The 21,020-nt window shown below is 37.1% G+C and overlaps 1 protein-coding gene across 2 annotated transcripts in view; it reads right to left on the bottom strand.

The window, feature by feature from the left end:
* Positions 1–21,020, bottom strand: part of ZFAND3 (zinc finger AN1-type containing 3) — a 311,195-nt gene that overhangs the window by 158,035 nt on the left and 132,140 nt on the right. The gene's annotated exons all lie outside the window — the stretch shown is intronic.

The raw sequence follows: 21,020 nt of genomic DNA, 5'->3' as shown, positions 1-21,020 counted from the left end.
GTTAAAATACAAATACTCCTGGAAGAGTCAGTTACCGACTTCAGTCTAGGGATATCAGCATAATGCCTTTAGCACAGGAGGTACTCGATAAAGACTTGCTGGATGGATGGATGGATGGATAGAACCAAGATTACAAAATAATCCAGGCATTAGAAGAGACTAGAATAAAAAGGAAACTTCACATAGCTTCACAATTTCAGAGATCTGCCTCTCCTACCCTGTTTACCTCTTCTATATCTTAATTCTCTGTTATCTGTCCCCATTTTTCCTTCCACAATTGCTTGTGCTTTGCTCTGTTGGTGACATGAACGATGTAAGTGGTAACACCAACCTAAACTCTACTGATTATTTTTTTTACTTTAAAAATTAAAGTGTTCAAATAAGGATTTAAATAAATTCTAAGATTTCTGAGGGACCAGCGTTGTTATATTCACGTATCTTCCAATGACTACTTCCCTACTCCTGGCCCCACTTAAGTTCTTAATATGTAACTATTTGTTAAACTGAGTTAATGTCATTACAAACACATTTTAAAATTTTTATTTTACAAAATGATTCCCTTGAGCATCACATTCCTCCAATGCCTCACACATACCTGGTAGTCAATAAATACTCACTGCCTCACTTACAGATCTTTATTTGCAAAGACAGAAGTTGTTGAGGGAAATAAAACTAAAATGCTGGAAAGTCTTACACTTAAATTAAAGAATTACAAATGAAACATCCCTTTTAAATTCTGCAGACAATTTTCATACTCAACTTGTTGAGGCTATGTTTAAAAGTACAACTGCTGCAGCAGCCCCATGAACACATAACACACACAGTAATGTCCTCTCTGAAAATGAACAGACCAAGTCCTAGGCTCTCGTACTCTCATACACTGACAGCAACTGCAACTGGTTCACTATCTTAGACAGGTTTGGTTGGACCTTGCCTTAACCTCTGGAAGGCAAGGCTCGCTTTTATAGACTGGAGTTGCGCTAGACACCTGGATGCTGGAATGGGAAGTCCTCTGGGCTTCAAAAAAAGTTTTAGACAAATCATCGTTTCTTTAAAAAGGTCAAAGTTTCTGCCAACTCATCATCATCAGTGTATCAGGGAAGACAGTGCTCTGTTCAAATAATATTATCAAATACAATTTAAAGGTTGTCATAAAGTGAGATCTCTATACCCTATCATCAACTAAAGAACTCATAAGGGAATGACTGGTGTTCAGATTTTTAATTTGTCCTCTGACACCAACTAGGGGAACACGGAAGCTAAGTTTGCATATGTCTGATCCTCCATTCCAACCCACTGACAATCCACTTCTGCTTCTCATATGTACAATGGAAGACCTAGACAGCTTCACCTTAAAAGTTCTTAACCCTCAGTTTATCGGACACAATTTTAGTTTTCAGTTTATTTTTCAGCACTTCTAATTAATTATTCACATTGATATTTATTGACTTTTATTCTTTCTTAGAGTCACTGAAAGGAATTTCATGCTCATATCGGTCCATTGGACCAGTTTTATAAATCTAAGATACATTATGGAAGCTTAGAGAACTTATTTTCCTTGTATCTTGAAACGTGACATTTCATCATTTGGGGAGTTATTTTATCATTACTCATGATTACTCATCAATTATACCCAACTATGCTTTTTTTTCTTTAAACGACAATAAGAAGAAAAAGGAAAAACGACAGAACTGCCTACACTGAAGGACAATGCAACAGTGAAATAAATCATATCCTTCAGTTTTCTCATCGCATTGTCCAAAGTATCTGCATCATCTTTCAAGAAGGAATAAAAGAAAATCAGAGATACCATCATTGTAGCCTTTTTAGCTTCCGATGAATACAGCAGAGAATTCAGAATTTTTCACTTTCTGCCCCTGATGGCAGAGAAGAAAATTAACAGAGGAAGATGGTCCACAATTATTAGACAAATCAGATTAACACACAGACAAAAAGCACTCTAGACTCTAAGAATATATTTCTAGAGATAAAAAGAAAATACAGTATTCTTATCCAGTCAGTCATTTATCAGGAAGGACACTGTCACACAATATTATGCAACAAGAATATAGACCACTCCATTCTGCTAAAAGCACGTGAGTTTCTTTCATTTTTTACAATTTTTGCATGCCAAAATTGACTTGATACAAAGATGTTTTTTACATTTAAATTTTAATTAAAATTCCTAAAAGTTTTTCACTATTCTTTTATTCTTAATTCTATACATTATTCATAAAAATGACTTAAAACATAAAAAATATGAATATCCACTGTACCCAGATGATAAACGATGATTATTTTTCCAACTTGCCAGAGATTCAACATCAGTCTTCCTCATTCTACCCCCTACACTCACCCTCTTGAAGGTCGCTACACTTCTTATATCATTTACAAATATAAAAATGTACATAACTGGCTAAATTTTTATTATACAACTCATGTTGACTTACTATAAAGAAAAACAAGTTATTCATATATATTTTATATATATTTACACAGCATTTAAATATACATTTACTTTACAAAACAAATATTATAACAGCATTTTTGCAGCTTGCTTTTTTCCTTCAAAAATATAGATTAATATTTTAAAGTAAATTAAAATTTACTTCTTAGTTTAAATAATTACTGCAGGATTCCTCCTAGAGTACTAATTAGCATTCCAGATCACCTACCTAACCTTGACCAGAAATCACCAAAATACCCTGAGATCTCACTACAGAAGTCACAGACATGCGACTCCTGTCTGTTCCCACATGGGTAAAAAGATAAAAAAAAAAAGCAGAACATTCGCATAAAAGCATCATTTACTCTTGAATTTGAAACAATGATAATAGCTCTCTTCTCATTCCTGAGTCCTGATTAGGGACTACCCTGATTTAGAAGTGTTGACCTCATCACGTGATTTTTAAGTGCCCCCAATTTCTCAGAATAGAAGAAATATGTTATTCCTATGAACATAATAAGATCCGAAGTCAGCCCAAATTCTTATACCTATACATCTAATACACCAGCATTTCTATCAGCATTTAGACTGGAAGTACTCAGTAGGTGTGCTTTCTCCAGGTTCAGGCCCCTGACTTTCTTATTTCTCTTTTTGGAAAAGCTTATGTAGTTTAAATTTAGCCCCCTCCCTTGCTATATTCTCCTTGTGCCCTTAGAAGTATACTCCAGTTGTGCTTTTTTGTGCACAAGAACAAGCAGAAAGCAGAGAAATTCATGTTATAATGTTTTTCAGAAGGATTCTACTTCACCAAGCAAGGTACTGCTTACCCTACAATTAATTTTAATATTGTAGCAGGGAAGAATTTTTCCTTTATGTTTTAATCTGAGAACAAGAACAAATCCAGTAATAGAACGTCAACATTAATTTGAGGGGAGATGAAAAATGACTTAATAACACCGCAGCAGGATTAATATTGTACGATAGATCATGGAGCCATAAAACTCTTGACAAATTCATTTTTGCATCACTGTATATTCTTGCTAATAGGCCAGGGCACAACTGAAAGGCCGTTAATATCTTACTGCACAAATGCCGATCAAATTGCACTGTTGTGCAACAGGATGCATTGTACAGGAGATGGAAGAAAAGAGATTTGTCTTCAACCATCTGTAGCTTGCATTTAAACGTATCACGGAGAAATATAAGGGCAGAGTGATTTCAAGCAGGACGCTAACACTTGCCCGCAATCAAGTGGTACAATTTAGAAAATCAGGTGATGGATACCAGAAAATTTGCTTCCACTTCAAGACCCACTAGGCAAGGAATTTTGACTAGAAAACAGATCAGCAAATGACAGAAGACAGATTTTACCCCAAAGATCTATCTAAACAAGGTGCCAAACCCATAGACCAAAGAGGGGAATCCTTGATTGACACAAAAGAAGCTATCAGATCCTTAAACAACAAAAAAAGAAGCAATCAGATCTTTATACTAAAAGAAACTTCTGCTTCCAGCCAAGACGGACTAACGGGAACTTGACTTATCCCTCTGCCTAAAACAACCAAAAAACGCAGAAAAAAGTACAGAAACAACAGTTTTCAAGACTCTTGACATCTGGCAAAAAAGGACAGTGATTTCTGAGAGATGGGAAACAAAGGAGACAAGCCCCATGACTGTTTCTATTGCCTTGAAGAGAGTTTCCAGCCCACGGATGAAGGAAGAGAAAGTGAGGTGAAACCCTGCAGTAGCACTGGCTTCAGGGGCATGCAACCTGTGCAGCTGCAGCTCAGAAGGGACCTGTGCTTGGTATAATGCTCTGCTGTCGCCATCTTGAAATTCTAAATTTGTGGACCAAGGCCCTACATTTTCATTTTACAATGAGCCAGGCAAATTGAATAGCTGGTCCTAATCGGCAGATGCCCTGAGCTGAGGAAATGAGCTGAGAGTCTGGCAAGACCAATGTAGCTAGAGTTCACAGGACAGAATAACAGAGTACAGATCAGCACGTGCACATAAAAAAAGACTATCTGAGTGAGGTCAGGGAAAGAATCAAACAGATTAGAGGGATAGTACCTTGTCATGCACACAAGGCTGGGAATAGTGTCTGTTCCCAAAGGTCAGATCAAGAAAACTCCTAATTCAGTGGCAATGAGTAAAAGAACTCAAGAAGATCTTATCTTGGAAGTGAAGAACAGTTAACCCTAGACTGAGTACTACGCCAGATCCACCTTAAAAAAAAAAAAACATAAAAGCACAGCTCCAAAAGATGAAACTATTTCCAAGTAAGTTAGTTGCATCCCAGAACAAAGCTCAAGAAGATTTGTAAGTAGACAAAAATATCCAGCATCTAACAAGCTAAAATTCACAATGTCTGGCATCCAAACAGAGACTATCAGATACACAGGGAAGTAGAAAACACAGCCCATAATAAGAATAATAATCATTAACAACTGCTATGGTCTGAATGTTTGTCTCCCACCCCAAATTCATATGCTGAAATCCTAACCCCAAGGGTGATGGCATTAGAAGGATGGGCCTTTGGGAGGTGATTAGGTCATGAGAGTGGAGCCCTCATCAATGGTATTAGTGCTCTTATAAGAGATCCCACAGAGCTATCTAGCCCCATCCATCATGTCAAGATACAAGGAGAAAACTGTGATCAGGAAGAGAGCCCTCAGTCAACCATACTTGCAGCCTGATCTTGGACTTCTAGCCTCCAGAACTTTTAAATAAAACAAATAAGAAATAAATTTCTGTTGTTTATAAGCCATTTAGTCTGTGGTATTTTGTTATAGCAGCCTGAAAGGACTAAGTCAGCAACCAACCCAGAACTAACATAGATGTTAGAACTAGCAGATAAGGACATTAAAACAACATGGCAGAATCTGTAGGCTGCCGCTAAAGCAGTACTTAGGTGGAAGTTTATAGCATTAAACATCTTTATTAGAAAAGATCTTAAATCAATAAACTCAGCTTCCACCTTAAGAAACTAGAAACGGAAGAACAAATTAAGGTCCGTACGCAGAAGGAGGAAATAATAAAGATCGAAGTAAAAACCAGAAAACAGAAAAACAACAGAGAAAAGAAATAAAACCAAAAGATGATTCTTTGAGAGAATCAATAAACTGATAAACCTCCAGCCAAACTGACTAGAAAAAAAAGAAAAAGAGAGAAGACACCAATTACCCAATATCAGAAATGAGAGACGTCATTATTACAGTTTTACAGATACTAAAAGCACAATGGAATATTACAAACTTTATACCATAAATGCGACAAGTTGTGTGAAACAGACAAAATCACAGAAAGACAAGCCACTAAGCCTCACTCAAGAAGAAACAGATAATCGGAATAGCCCTGTATCTTTATTAAAAGTAACTGCGTCTGTAGTTAAAAACTCTCACAAAGAAAACTCTAGGCACAGATGGCTTCACTGGTGAATCCTACCATTCATTTCAGGAATAAATAATACCAATTCTAAAACAAACTGTTAGAGATAACTGAAGTGGAGGGGATACTTACGAACTCATTCTATGAGGTCAGAATTTACTCTTATAATAAAACCAGACAAAGACATTACAAGATAAGAAAACTACAGACTAATATCCATGATGAATATAGATGCAAAAATTCTAAATAAAAACTTACCAAACTGAAACCACATTATCCATTAAAAGGATAATGCATCACGAAGTGGGGCTTATCTCAAACATGTAGGATTAGTTTAACATTTGAAAACCAATCAGTGTAATTAACTCACTAGATAAACTAAAAGAGAAAAACCATAGATCTCAATAAATGCAGAAAAAGCATTTTACAAAATCCAACTTTCATTGTTGATAAAAACTCTCAGCAAACTACGAATAAAAGGGAACTTTCTCAACCTAATAAAGAGCATCTATAGAAAACCTACAGCTAACCTCATACTTAATGGTAAAAGACTGAACACTTGTCCTCTTAGATCAGATGTCTACTCTCACCACTTCCATTCAACATTGTACTGAAGGGTGTAGCGGTGCAATGAGGTAAGAAAAACAAATGAAAGGCATTTAGATTGGAGAGGAAGAAGTAAAAAAACCCCATGATTCTTTATGTAGAAAAGCCAATGGAATCAACAATAAAGTTACCAGAACTAATGAATCAACAAAAAAGCTACTAGAACGAATATGCTTAAGAAGTTTACCAAGGTGACAAAATACAAAATCAACATACAAACAATCAGGAATAGAAAAACCTTATGTATCATTTATAATAATAACATGAAAAATATTAAGTGCTTAAGGATAAATCTGACAAGCAATGTGAACAACCTATACAATAAGAGCTACAAGATATTGTTGAGAAAAGTTAAAGACCTAAATAAAGAGATATATCTTGATCGTGGATTAAGACTTAAGATTGTTAAAATGTCAATTCTTCCCAATTTGGTCTTCACATCCCCAGCAATCCCAATCCAAATTTATCAGGGTTTTTTGTAGAAATTGACAAACATTCTAAAACTCATATTGAACCCAGAATAGCCAAAAGAACTCTGAAAAAGAAGAATAAAGTTGAAGCATTAACAATACCTGATTTCAACAATTATTATAAAGCTTCAGTAATCAAGAATGTAGTATTGGCATAAAGACAACCAAACATATCAACGCAATAGAATACAGAGTCAAGAAAAAAAATCCACACTTTTGACAAAGGCCCAAAGGAAATGCAGTGAAGAAAGAACAGCTTTTCCAACTATTGGTGATGGGAAAAAAATTAACTTGGATCCATACCTCATACCATATATAAAAATTAATACAAAATAAAACATAGCTCTAAAAACCCAAAACTATAAAACTTCTTGAAGAAAATATAAGAAAAAGATCTTTAAAAGCCATAATCTATAACAGAACAAATGAATAAACTGAACTTCACCAAAATTAAAAACTGCTCTTTAAAAGTCAGTCTTAAGAAAATGAAAAGACAAGCCACAGAGCAGGAGAAAATCTTTACAAAGCATGTATCTGAAAAGGACTTGTACCTAGAATATATAAAGAAGTCTCAAAACTCAGTAATAATAAAATGAACAATCCAAATTAAAAATCAGCAATTTCAACAGTTCACCAAAGACATATGGATAGTAAATAAGCACATGACAAGATGTTCAACGTCATTAGAGAAATGCAAATTATAACCATAAGGAGATACTAGTACACACCTATCAGAATGGCTAAAATTAAAAAGACCGACTATACCAAGTGCTGGGGAGGGTATGGAGGAACCAGAACTCCCATTTACTGCTGGTGGGAGTATTAAATGGTGGAAGCACTTTGGAAAAGTATGGCAGTTTCTTAACAAGTTAAACACACTTATCATATATCTAGCCACCTCATTCCTAGGAATTCACCCAGAAGAAAAGGAACATAAGGAATGTATGTCCATATAAAAACTTGTAAGTGAATGTTTACAGCAGCTTTATTTGTAATAGCCAAAACCTGGAAACAACTAAAATGTCCATCAACATATAAATGGATAATTTAACTTGTAATGTATCCACACAATACAATACTACTTAGCAATCAAAAGGAATGAAGCATTGATACAGGCAACAATATGGATGATTCTCAAAATAATTATGTTGAAAGAAGCCAGATCGTCCTCCCAAAAAAAAGTATATACCAAATGATTCCATTTATATAAAAGTCTACAAAACGAAAATGAACATATAGTGACAGAAAGCAGATCAGTCGTTGCCTGAGATGAAGGTGGAGCAGAAGTGGGAAGGAGAGATTCCTAAGGGGCAAGAGAAAACTTCTGCAGATGACAAACATGTTCACTATCTCAATTGTGGTGATAGTTTCATAGGTTTACACATGTCAAACATACCTCAATGAAGCTTTTTAAGAAATATACAATAAACACATATTTCAAACATAAGCCACATAAGCTAATTCAGACCACTATCCTGTCTGCATTAATAACACCTTCTCCTTTTTTTTCTTCAGCATTTACAACACTACAGTAGCCACCCTTTCTCTGCGGTTTCAATTTCTGCAATTTCAGTTACCCACAGTCAACTGTAGTCCAAAAGTATTAAATGGAAAATTCCAGAAATAAACAAGTCATAAGTTTTAAAATACACTGTCTTGAGGAGCATGACAAAATTTCACGCTGTCCTGCTCCGTTCAGCCCAAAGGGACGTGAACCATCCCTTCGTTCAGTGTATCCATGTTGTATACGCTACCCACCCATTAGTTGCCTAGTACTGGTCTCAGTTATCAGATTGATTATTGTGTATCGCAGTGCTTGTGTTCAAGCAACCCTTATTTTAGTTAATAATGGCCTCAAAGTGCAAGAGTAGTGATGCTGACAATTTGGATGTGCCAAAGAAAAGCAGTCAAGTGCCTTCTTTAAGTGAAAAGGGGAAAGTTCTCAATAAGGAAGGGAAAACAAAATCACATGCTGAGGTGACTAAGCTCTAGAGTAGGAATAAATCTTCTAGCGAAATTGTGAAGATAAGAAATTCTGGCTGGTTTTGCTGTTGCACCTCAAATATGTATGCATAGGGAAAAAACATAGTATATATAGTCTTCTATACTATCCGAAGTTTCAGGCATCCACTGGGGGTCTTGGAACATACCCACCACAGATAAGGGGGAACTACCATACCAGTAAAAGAACTTCTCAAACTAGAATAACGTCTTTTAAAATTTCTCTCAGTTTCTGCCTTACAAATAAGAGTGCTTTTATACCTAATGAAAAGTTTTAGTGAGTCCTTCCACCAAGCTGGATCTTCCTACAGCCTATTCATCTCAGCAGTGGGTTAACCTGAGTTATGCATAGAGTAAGACTTCTTTGGGTGAGATACTATTTATGAAAAGGCCAAATTAGCCTTCACTTCACAACGCTTGCTAAGAACCACTCTCTGATTCAGAGAATGAACTTGAGTGAAAGTTATTTCTCTTCATTCCTTATATTAATCTTAAGTTCACAAAAATAGATTTCTTGCTGCTACAGTACAAGCAAGGAAACTGAGGCAGCTTAGAATGAAGCAGATGGAAATGTAAGGAGATAGCTCACCAGTTCATGGCTAACTGGCCAGTTTATTGGGGCAAGTATGCCTCACTTTAGCCAATATGTGATCAAAAATTACTTTTTTGTACACTGAATTCTATTTTCCTGTTAACACAGTTTCACTTCGAGTTGACTTTCAGTTGACAACTTGAATAACATAAGGTTTATAACAAACTCTAGAGGTGCTAGTTAGAGGAACTTGTAAAGACTCCTTTGAAAAGCAAGAACACTTTTGTGAAAAATTACTCCCAAATTTACCTACATATTAAAATTTGTAAAGCAAAGAATACTTGTAAGCAGAAAATTTCCCAAAGAAGTAACGAAGGTCAAGGTGACAGGTATGGGTAGCCAAAAGAAGAATTATTTGTTGTGAAAAGCAAAAAGCTGCTATTTCTACTTCCAGGTCCAGTAGTTTTGAGTAAAGCAAAAGTTGATTATTTTCCTACAGATAGCAGGCAATAAACTCTCAGGTTAATAAAACTGTCTGAGATAGAGAACTAATCTAACCTATAACACAATATACTGACTACTGTATTGCTCATCTAAGATTACAGTAAGTGCTTTACCTAAGTAGATGAGAAAGAACATTTCAGAACTTCCCCAATGTAAAAACTGGGAATAGTAGAAGACAGTCCTTAATTTATTTTATGGAAAAATCAAGAAGAGTAACTCCAGACAGTATTTAGGTCTTCAGCTTCAAGAAAATCCCACCAGGATCACTTTCTTTCAGAACCTCTAGCTTAGGTACTCAATATAACGCTCCAGAACTGTGCTGTCTGATACCAAGTACATCAGCACAGATCTGTGCTGTCACATGTGGCTTTTTAAACTAAATAAAATGGAAACTTCACTTCTTCACTCACACTAACCACATTTCAAGTGCTCAATAACCATATGCGGCTAGAGGCTACCATACTGGATAGCACAGATATAGAATATTTCTACCATCATAGAAATTTTTATTGAACAGCACTACTCTAGAGTGACCAACTTTAGAGTAAGATAATGGCTCTCTTTCACAAACTCTTTAATGATTTAGGTATTTTCACAAATGAGGTTTAATTTTTATGAAAACGATATTTTCATTTAAAAATACAATTTTATGAATCCATGCTTTTTCAAGTGCAGGTACTGAGGTCACCCATGGAATGAAATTAGCTTTAGATACCATCAACCTAGAATGCAGCACAGAAAATTTTTTTAATCCTATAAAGTTTCCTCTACCTGGGTGTATTTAACTACTTGCAAAGTGCCATTAATAATCTATGGCACTCCAAGTGGTTCTGCCCACTTTGGAATATTTGAAGGCTGTCAGAGAAGACAATCACGACAGCTTTACCAAATCAGCAACTCAGGAACTGAGAAAAAGCAGTCAAATAATTAAAAACCATGGATATAGTGACAGAAGATCTAATGACTTTGACAAATGAACTCAGGGGAGTGAAATGCCAATGAAACTCAGTAAGAGCAAAGTTTTATCAAAATAAGCTATCACTACTTTATTCAAGGATATAAATGTTGGTAAATTGCACGAATAATTCAGGTCCATTTTCATTTAAGTGAAATCTTTATTGAAGCCATACATTATTGACTCCACAGTACCTGTCTTCCAGTTGACTGCTAACAAAACTAGTCTAATCCCAGGTTGCAACCAATAGTGGACATGACTATTATCTACCACTCACTTACCTCTTAAGTCCCTTCTGCCAAAATAAAATCTTGCTTTAATGTCATACATAATTTAATAAGGCGAAAAAGCTTACAAAGAGAAGGAAGGGCATAAAGTATAGCACCTGGTCTCAACTATCAATCTGCTAATAACATAATCCCATTCAAATAAAAGAACAGCTATTGTGACACAAGAGTTATTCTTTGATGTTTCAAATCATACTCTGGTAAGTTCTAACTCTTTATAGATCTTTAAGATGAACATCCTCACAATTCCGTACTCCTGCAAGGGTCCAAAAAAGGCCAGGCAGCTATACCTGTTATATTCTAACAACATATTTAATGTGCATCAGACATCTAGGGGTGTACTTTCATTAACAGAAGAATCACTGATTAATTCTGAAGCCTTACGGAGGCAAGTATAGATTTTAAATGGCTGACAGAAATAAAAGACTAGTTTGATGAACTGATTCTCTAAGAGTGGGGTTTATCTGCTGAACCCAGCTTTATCTGGGTTCTCTGTGTGCAGTTGGAATAGTCCCTGTAAAAAAAGTTACTACACTGAGTGAAGTCTAACAGCTGGGTCTTCCCAAGCCTAGTAAATTTTGCTAGCAGGTTAAAAAATAGGAGGGAGGTTATTTAACCTAGAGGAAGGGGGCTGGAGAAAAACTCAATGTAAACAACTAACTTTGGTCTTCCATTTTTTCCCTTCCTCCTATGCACCTGAAAATCATTTGGGGATCCACTATTTAATAAGGACAAGAAACAGATGGAGGAATTTGATACAAATGCAATTTGAAACCTCCATTTCTGCTATTAAGCCAGAGGGAAAACAAAGCAAATATGGAAAGCAAATGTTGATTCAGAAAAAACCTTAAGTAAATCTTAGAAATAAGCATAAGGCTGCTGACTAGAACGAACCAAGAGTAGATTTAGCCATTTTAGAAGAACTTGGCAACTTGAGGAAGTGTGCCCAAGACTTTATCCAGCTATCAGCAACAAATGTAGAATGTGTTCATCCTGTTACTCAGAAGGCATTCAAATCAACAAGTATCAAAAGCAAAAGTTTAATCTCAATTAGTGAGCCACGTGGCTAACCCAGGACTCATTCCCTCATGCAGACACACAGAACAGCATCTCTTTCATTTGCAAAATGTACTTGAGTGTACACAAGCAGAGGGCTGTGAATTAATTACAGTAATTAACGGCTGAGGCACTAGATGGGTTAGAAAAAAGTCACATAACCTAAGGCCTAGATTATGGGTTCAACAATAACAAGAACTGCAAAAGTACTCTGCTTTATGTAAAGTATTTGATAGTGAGAGGAGTAGAGACTAAAAATTACACTCAAATGAAAGCTAAAAGATATTCCTGATGCAGGCTGGATGGCATCAGTCAGATCTCTGTTAACAAACATCTTTACCAAAATCACAAACCACCTGACCAATCAAAATTTTCAATGCAAATTATCACAGAAAGCCTGGGAAAGAAGGAATGAGAGGCCAAGAACAAGGTATATCTAGACTTTTTAATCACTGAGAGCTTCCATTCCAACTATCCTGACGTTTGAATCAAAAGCTTGGACCTACTCGGTCCTGGTCCTCAGTGCTAGGGTACTAGGTAATTCTTACCACAAAACCAAATTCTGTCAATACTCAGTCACTGGAATGGGCTGGAACCTTAGAATGCAGAATTTTTTGTGATTTTTAATTTTTACATAATTTCAAACTTTCAAAAACTGCAAGAATATTACAAGGAACTGCCATATACCTTTTACCCAGATCCACCAACTGCTCACATTTTCTTGGCATGGAAAATCTGATACATTTTTTGTCTCTGACCTGTATGTTTTTCTTCTTCTGGAAATGACTTTACATTCTAAAAAGTCCTCTAACTTCTCTCACTTTAATGATACTAAATCAACTCAATAACCACAAGGGGATTTGACTGCTTCCTAAAGATAAATACTGAGCAAGAACTTATTAAACAAGGTTCCCACCAAAGAAACAGTTTCTCACAACTGAACAATTAAAAAACAAACAACCCAATCAAAAACTGGGCAGAGGGGGGCCAGCCCCGTGGCTCAGTGGTTAGGTTCGCGCACTCTGCTGCAAGCGGCCCGGGGTTTTGTCGGTTCGGATTCTGGGTGCAGACATGGTACTGCTCGTCGAGCCATGCTGAGGCGGCACCCCACAGGCCACAACTAGAAGGACTCACAACTAAGAATACACAACTATGTACTTGGGGGCTTTGGGGAGAAAAAGGAAAAAAATAAAATCTTAAAAAAATGGGCAGAGGAGATGAACAGACATCTTTCCAAAGAAGATATACAGATGGCCAATAAACACATGAAAAGATGTTCAATATCACTAATCATGAGAGAAATGCAAATCAAAACTATACTAAGATGCCACCTCACACCTGTTAAAACGGCTATAATCACTAAGACTAAAAATAACAAATGTTGCAGAGGGTGTGGAGAGAAGGGAACCCTCATACACTGCTGATGAGAATGTAAACTGGTGCCGCGACTGTGGAAAACAGTATGGAGATTCCTCAAAAAACTAAAAATAGAAATACCATACGACCCAGCTAATCCCACTACTGGGTATCTACCCAAACAACTGGAAATCAACAATCCAAAGTAACATTTGCACCCCTATGTTCACTGCAGCACTATTCACAATAGCCAAGACATGGAAGCAATCCAAGTGCCTATCAACTGATGACTGGATAAAGAAGATGTGGTGTACACACACACACACACACACACACAATGGAATACTACTCAGCCAGAAAAAAAGACAAATTCATTGCATTTGCAATAACATGGAAGGACCTAGAAGAAATTATGCTAAGTGAAATAAGCCAGTCTGAGAAAGACAAACACCAGATGACTTCACTCATATGTGGAATATAAACAAATACATGGGCAAAGAAAACAGTTCAGTGGTTACCAGGGAAAGGGGGAGTGAAGGTTGGGCACAGGGGCTAAAAGGGAGCACTTATATGCTAAGAGTCAAGAAATAACGTACAACTGAAATCTCACATTGATGTAAACTATTATGAACACAATAAAAAAAAAAAAAACGAAAAGAAACAGTTTCCCTCAGATACTCAGGGAGTAAGTAACTCCCAAATTGCTGAATTCAGGTAGGGGAGGGACAGAAAAAAATTATGAATTAATCAGAGCAAATTTCAATAACTACAACACCAATTCCCCCCCCATTATCTTGAGTTTTTCTGAGTAACTCATTCCTCTGACTAGTACTGTATATTTGATTCACCAATATACCTTTCTCTTACTAAAAAAACCCTCCAAATAGCATATAGTTTAACTTCAGTGAATTACATTGTGGGGTCCTGGAATTGGCCACCCCAACACATGCCTCTTTGGCATGATGATTATTTGAGGCTGGTTACTTTGCAGACAGGAAACCAACTGAAAAGTAGAATTTACTTACCCTTTGTAAGAGACATTTACATTGTAAAGGAACTCTCCATCTGTAAAGATATCTCCCTCTCTGTACCAGGAAGAAGGGGAGATGACCTTATCTCTAGAAACTCTTAATCAATGGGGAAGGCAAGGACTTAAATCTGCATTTGTTTATTGTGCTTGTCTGGTAACCTTCTGTAACTGACTCCCCCCACCCCCAACATCCTCCTTTGTCTTTAGCTGGATATGATATTTGGGGTGGTGGTTTCAGCCATTTTGGCGGGTCGCTCAGCTTGCCTGAGCCTCTCCCATGTATACACTGACAAATAGAAACGGCAAGCAATAGGACATATTGGAGTACATGAGGAAGCCATTTGGTGTAAACCTAATTCAGCCTGACTTTGCTTTTTTCCAAAAGGGGCTGACTGTGGCCATTGAGCACACACTGTATATCTGCTTTAAAACGTTTACTATGGCAAGAACAAATGGCCTTAAGATAAAGGTGCAACTCCCCCCACGTTGGCATTTCCTTAAGGATGAGCATCTTTCCTTAGGCTAGGAACTGATTGCTGCACTCACCTTTGACCACCCAGCTCACCTGTGACCTCCCAGCTTGAGAGAACAGATGTGCCACCCTACTGTGTTCACCGAGACAGCAGACCTATCTGCTGTTTCCATGACATTTCAATCCTATGTGAAACATCCTGTTTGGGGGTATACAACCACTCTGTGCACCCCACTTCTTCGGTGCCCTTTCTTCCTTTGGGAAGAAAGGCCCCAGGCCATGGTCCTCAAAATATAAAGCTTTGTTTAATTTTCTCCTGCTATTCTGTCTCATATGAATTTAATTCGTTCTCCGCCAGACGAACCCAGAGAGGGTAGAGGAAATGTCTTCCTCCCCTACAACATCTTTAAGAATTTTAGGGGTAGGATTTCATGATATCTCCAAATTACTGGATACTCTCTGGTGTGTTTCAAAACCAAGATCAGAATAAATTTTATTAGGAATTTGGTCTGATGAGAAAAAATAAGAAAGTATGTGGTCCTGGGAATGAGCATACTCTAGGACAGTATGCTATCTTGCTCACACACTGTTCCAGTTCTCACTGCTAAGAAATTTAAAACCTCCCTCTCAGTAACTCCTTGCCATCCTTCCTGCTTATTTTCCCCATGGAACAGCACAGACCAAATATAACTGTTACCCCATCTTCATATTAACACCCAGCTTCATGCCTCCTGCTGAACCTGTCAGACTGCCTGCTTCATCACCCTTCCAAGATGTCTCTGCATCTAGTTTGCCCTAACCCAAGTCTCTGTCCTGTTTGGCTTACTGAATGCATAATATCCTGCCAACGGTTAGGCCTAGCCCAATTAGTCCCTTCAGAGAAGATTTTTTTTCCCATCCATTCTAAGCCCTCTTGCCCATCCAGGAACCTACCTCATTCTACATCCCCTGCATAACAGTAAAACTTGTTTTTCTTTTTAATCTCTAATGAGACTTCTAGAGACAGCCCATTAAGCCCCACTTCTTGTCAAAAGAACAATTCTAGTTCTGTGATAATTTGCAGAATACAAATTACTGACCCAGGCTGATCCCAGGAAATGTCATTTTTCAAGCCTAATGTTCAATTCCTCCCACTTAGATATTTTAGTTGTGCTCTCCTACCAGCAGGACAATCATTTTAGAGAACTCTTAATGTTGCAGTTTTATATAGTAGTAAAAACACCAAAATAAGAGGATTCAGATAGTATGATACAGTCATCATAAAAATTCATTTGGGAGCCCAAGTTGAGGCAAGATGGTATCCTACACTAGGAGAGGGAAAGTGCAGAAGTGTCTGGAATGGAGAGTCAGAGCCCAAGGAGGAAAGGCAGGGCGTGCATGCAGGGGAGGAGGTAGCAACAGAAATGGGAGATTGTTAACATACAGGGCAACTGACTACCTAGTAAATGTATTAAGGACAATGGAAGCCAGACTTCTCACTTTAAGAGAAGGACATTACAAAATAAGAAAGAAAGAAAACTAGAATGAATCCTGTGGTATGAGATGGGAATTGGAGTCAATATTAATTCATGATTTTCAATATACCTAGATAAAGATATCAATACAGAGGTAAACATGTATGCATCCACTGAGAGGGTCTGGGAGCAACAACACTCCAACAGCAATAAGCACACTGACCTCCCAGATCTTGCCTTCTCAACACTATTTTCCACTAAAAAGAACAAAGATTCCTTGGAGACAAGACAAATTCCAGGGCTAGGGCAGGGAAACTACAGGATAAATCTGAAATATCATCTCGTGCCAGAAAGCAAGAAAATGCCCAAGAGTACTTTGTTAAGGGACATGTCAAAAAAAAAAAAAAACAACAAAAACCAGAAATCAGCCTGAAGGGGCTCTCATTGGCCAAATCTGAGACAATGTGGGCATCGAACTACATAATGGTAGTAACAGATTATAACCCTCTGAATAAAATAGGAAACCATGAGTCCACACAAATTCAATGAATGAGTAAATAAATAATATCATGGAGACAAAGTATTTACATAGTTGTAAAGCACTTTCCCACAAAACATTAATTAATTACAAAAGTGAGAAGAGTAACTTCATAGTAATGAAGCCCAGCAGGCAAGACCTTAATAAAGTAGTCTAAGCGGTCATCAACAGTAATGGGTCAAACTGAAATTGTATGGCATGTGACAGGGTATAACGAGAAGAACATCACTTTTGTGATATTCCTCCAAAAGTACACAACATGAACCATGAGAAAATAACAGATAAAAATCAAATCAAGAGACATTTTACAATACAACTGCCTTGTAATCTCCAAAAGTGCCAAGTTCATGAAAGTCAAGAAAAGACAAAGGAACTATTCCAGAAGAAACAGAGACGTTGTGGGGATATCTACTATAAAAGACATCATTGTGACAACTGGCAAACCTGAATGTGGTCTGAGAATTAGATAATAGCAACATATCAATGTTAATTTCCTGATTTTGATCATTGTACTTTAGTTCTGTATGAAAATTTTTTGTTTTTAGAAAATAAACACTAAAATATTTGGAAGTAATGGAACATCAGGTTGGCAACTTACTCGCAAAGATTTTAGAAAAAAGTTATTTGTGATTTTTTTTTTTAAGGTGAACCTAGTCTTAAAATCAGGTTCAACCACTTACAAACTACAAGCCTTCAGACAAGCAGCTTAATCTCTCTAAACTTTAATCATTTAATAATGGGGATCAATCTCATGATCTGTGGTGAGAATTAAGTGAGATATGTTTACAAAACACATTAGCACAATGCCTGGCACTTAGTATGTGGTCATTGACAGTTATACTTTCTCTGAAGATAAAATCTGATAATACTTAGTTTCCCCTAAAATACTTCAAAGGGAATACCCAATCCTGGCTGCATCTCACACTTCGCAGACTTTTGGCTGTCAAACACAGTTGCTATTTGCAAAACCTGCTGTTTGCAATTGTGTACCACAGATGCATTGTCTGTCACTGCCTTTACATATAAGGAAAACACAACTGCCAAGCTCCCCTGTCTATGATTCCCCATTTGTCCACAAGCACACAATCTGGTTTTAGGTAGCGCTTTAGGGAATCCTTAAGTTATTATTCTGACCACAGCGCCCATGACTGCTTCACCTCAGCCCACAAAGCAGTAGTACTCAGCATCCTACTCTCATCCACTTAGCAGAGATGAATTGTCCAGGACAATGCATGCTTATCTAGATGACAGGGAGCAGAGTTTTCTTATCCTTAAACTGAAGAGCAAGTAGGGAACTGAACAGCTTAAAAGAAAAGAACAACTACTCCGTCACGTGGAAAGGGGTAGAATAACAATCACGTAAAGAAGGCATTCCGGAGGCCTCAGATATCCCTCATGTACTGTCTAGGTCAAAAATGGATTTGAACTGCTGGCTACTAAATGTTATAAGAATGGTTTTATTTTGTTTCTCAACTACATGTTAGTGCACATGTTCTGCCTTTTATGAGGTTGTCCATACACACTAAGACAGTGCTACTCAAAGTATGGTCCATGGACCAGTGCCACTCTGCAAAGTATTAATGGTCTATAATGAGGTAAGTAGAGATACTGAGGGTAAGAATTTGGAAAACTTTATAATAACCTGACAGAATAACTTTTGAATATAATATAATAAACAGGACTTATCTGTTTTTATTGTTGGTAATATTTTTACTCTAGTAATTAATTTTTATTATATTTTATGAGAATACTGGATTGCGACAGGTTGGGGAAAAAAAGAACTGGTTTTTCATCATAGACAGTTTGAAAAGCAATATACTAAGATCTCCATATCCTAAAATTGTACACAACAATCTAACATTTATTGAGAACTTACCACATGCCAGGTACCACGTGCTTTACACACAATACCTTATTAATTCCTCACGGCAAGCTAAGTCCTATCTCCATCCTCATTTTCCAGATCAGAAAACTAAGGCACAGAGTACAACTTGCCCAAGTACTAGAGTAAATATGTCTGACTTCTGAATTTAAGCCCTTAATTACTAAGCCATAGAGTCTTGAAAACAATACAAAGTAGGAAGAGAAAATGGTCAAGTTAAAAATGATGGGAGAAAGACTTTTTGAATACAGGATGGACCAGTTGGCATTGGTTGAACACTGGGATTTTGGCCTAGCCTCCGTTGTGTGTAAGAGGGAGAGAGAGTAATCCACTTTAACATACCCCAAGTAAATGTAGAGTAGATGGTCACAAGAATAAATACATCTCACAGGAATCCATTAGCAGGACGCAGGTCACTGTCAGAAACCAAAGCTGGCTGGCTGGCTGTCTCGGAGGCTGTGCAGTCATTGATATTATGCATGCTCCTCCTTTGCGAGAGTCTGCCCAGGGCTTCCTCTGTTTCAACCTGCACATGACCAAAGATGATGGTCCAGCCCAAGTATACCTGACCACCACCAGTTTAAATTTCCCTTTGCCTCCCTTAGAAGTTCACATTTCTCCCACAAGCCACACAGGTCAGAGGTTAAGGGTTGTCTACCTCATGAATGGTAGCCATTCAATGGGTTCTAGGTAGCTTCACTTTAAATATCTAGCTATGTACTGAATGAAAATGTGGAGAAAATGCTTGCAGCAAAGCTGTTTACAGCAAAGATTTTCATGGTGAAACTACCAGACACAAATGAAGAGGGTACCTCTTCTGGTCCAGTAGCTTGGCATGGTGATGAAGTAACACAGAACCTGGGCAAATCCCTCTACAGTTGCTAGGGGTCAGGGTAGGACTATACAGTCCATATTTCTTCTACTATATTACCTGGTCTGAGAAGATGGTAATAGTTTATAAGGTCTAAGGAAAGAATTGGACTCAAGGGTTTGTTTCATTTTCCAGGACTTGGGAAGGGGAGGATAGGAAAAAAACAAGGAATGCAACAGAGGAAAAAACAGAATTACAACAGAAAAAATAAGATATGGAAAGACTTATAATATATGAAATACTGGCCCAAGCCAAAAACAGTTGACAATACTTCCAGAAAAGTAGCATTAGTAAGATAACAGACCTCATAACTGAGATCCTGAGAATAATATGGAAAACATGCAGTTCTATACACACCTCATGTACCTTACTTTATTGTCTAATCCTGTCGCAGTAGGGTAGAGCACTATATCCAATAGAGAGTTCCTGGATAGAAAGGTATGATACCAAGATTAACATTAACAGAATAATGCTAAGTTCTAGGTTCAGAGGGAAAAGAGCAGAAAGTCCAAGAAAAAAGAAAAGACTTGGAAGAGAAGGCTTTCACATACAGAAGCAGACTATAAACCTTCACGGGAGGAGCTTTTGGTACTGTTGGTAAAGCAGGAGGAAAATCTAAGAATTAAAAACCAGCCATGACCTTAATTTAAAAAAAAAAAGATATGCTACACTGGTATCTTGAAGGTTTCAGAACACATCTCCCACAAATTTCAAGGGTCTACAATACTGCTGTTTCAAGATTTACGTCTGATCTCCTGAATTAGACTTTAAGGTCTTTGAGAGGAACTATAGATACTCTTCTCCCTACCATCCTTAATGTAAAGCAATAAGCACAGCAGATATTCAAGAAAATTATCTTTTGAACAAATGCAATTTATTTCCATATAGCACTTTTCAAGTTTCAGAAGCCCTGAGTATAAGCATTCTCCTTAGAAGGAAAGAGTTGAAGTTTAAAGTGGAAGCCTGAAGAACACGCTTCTCTTTGGTCTCAATTTAATTTCGGATCTGGAAGATAAAAGTTATCCCAATTTAATGAAAAGATTTTCAAAGTACAGATATAACCAGGAAGCACCTCCAGAAAATGCTTGTTTATATAAAGCTAGGATCACAAAGACAAGCTCTTTCAGTAAAGTCCAAGTGTGCATGTCAAATTCTTACATATTCACCTAT

Source organism: Equus caballus, chromosome 20, assembly GCF_041296265.1.
Source record: "Equus caballus isolate H_3958 breed thoroughbred chromosome 20, TB-T2T, whole genome shotgun sequence".
Classification (NCBI taxonomy): domain Eukaryota; kingdom Metazoa; phylum Chordata; class Mammalia; order Perissodactyla; family Equidae; genus Equus; species Equus caballus.
Note: the sequence above shows the minus strand (reverse complement) of the source record. Positions and strands in the feature narration are given on the sequence as shown.